This window comes from Hevea brasiliensis, chromosome 5, assembly GCF_030052815.1.
Source record: "Hevea brasiliensis isolate MT/VB/25A 57/8 chromosome 5, ASM3005281v1, whole genome shotgun sequence".
In the NCBI taxonomy this organism is placed as follows: domain Eukaryota; kingdom Viridiplantae; phylum Streptophyta; class Magnoliopsida; order Malpighiales; family Euphorbiaceae; genus Hevea; species Hevea brasiliensis.
In genome coordinates this window covers 65,341,674-65,343,332 of record NC_079497.1, presented here as the reverse complement: position 1 = coordinate 65,343,332, position 1,659 = coordinate 65,341,674, and positions in this window count along the sequence as shown.

The window sequence follows — 1,659 nt, the reverse complement described above, 5'->3', positions numbered from 1 at the left end:
AAATGGATCGCTTTAGCTTGCGCATTTTGGAAACATCTTGGGATTTAAAACCCTTAGGTTGTTCTATGAAAATGTTTTCTTCAATGTATCCATTGAGAAAAGCTATTTTGACATCCATCTGTCAAATCTCATAATCATAGTATTCAGCTATTACTTATAGAATCCTAATTGATTTAAGCATGGCATCAGGCAAGAAAGTATCCTCATAGTCGATTCCTTGCCTTTGGATAAACCCTTTCGCTACTAGCCTTGCCTTAAAGGTCTCCACCTTTCCATCAGAACCCATTTTCTTCTTGAAAACCCATTTGTTCCCTATAGGTACAATACCTTCAGGTGGGTCAACAAGATCCTAACTTGATTCTTATACATGCAATCAATCTCGGATTTCATAACATCAATCCATTTTGAAGAGTCTATATCTGATATAACTTCTTCATATGTAAGTAGATCATCTCTATGATCAACTTCTTCATGAGTAGACAACTCTTGTTCTTCTTCATAAAGCAAACCATATCTCACTGGTGGGTGAGATACCCTGGTTGTTTTACGAGGAATAACTGTAGATGTTTCATCAATAGGTATAGTTTGACTAGATGGATCTATATCCATCTGATCTGTTTTTTGGTCAGAATTCTCCAATTCCAACTCTATTTGCCTTCCTTTGCCTCCTTCTTGAACAAACTGTTGTTCAAGAAATGTGGCATCTCTACTTATCACAACCTTTTGTGATGTGGGCAAATAAAAATAATATCCAAAACTATCTTTTGGATATCCAACAAATCGACCCTTTTCTTATTTGATTTCCAATTTATCAGTGTTCAGCTTTTTGATATAAGCTGGACAACCCCAAATCTTAATATGCTTAAGACTTGGTTTTCTTCCATGCCATATCTCATAAGGTGTGGAAGATACTAATTTTGTTGGAATCCTATTCAAAATATATAAAGCTGATTCTAATGCAAATCTCCAAAAGGAGATTGGCATATTAGTATAGCTCATCGTACTACGTACCATATCCAATAGGGTACAATTTCTCCTTTCAGATACACCATTTTGCTGCGGTGTCCCTGAAGGAGTCAGCTGGGAAACAATGCCATGCTCTCTCAAGTATTCATCAAATTCAGTACTCAAATATTCACCTCCACGATTTGATCGAAGAGCTTTAATACTCTTTCCTGTTTGATTTTCTACTTCAGATTTAAATTCTTTGAACTTTTCAAAGGATTCATGTTTATATTTCATCAAATACAAATACACAAACCTTGATTTATCATCAGTAAAGGTAATAAAATAATGAAAATCGCCTCTAGCCATTTCCTTAAATGGACCTCATACATCACTATGTATTAGCTCTAAAATATTTTCAGCCCTTAGCCCTTGTCCAACAAAGGGTGATCTAGTCATTTTGCCCTAAAGGCAAGATTCACAAGTTGGAGTAGGCTCAGAGCCCAATAAAGAAAGAATCCCCATTTTCTCTAGTTTTGTAATTCTATCTTCTGCAACATGACATAACCTTAAGTGCCAAATATATTTTGAATTTGAGTTGGTTTTCACCATGGCATTTCATTCATTTAGATCACTTACATTCATTTTGTGTGTGACACCCCTTACCCGACTACAGTGTAGCCGAGCAAGTTATGCCACTCAGTGTGCCGGAGC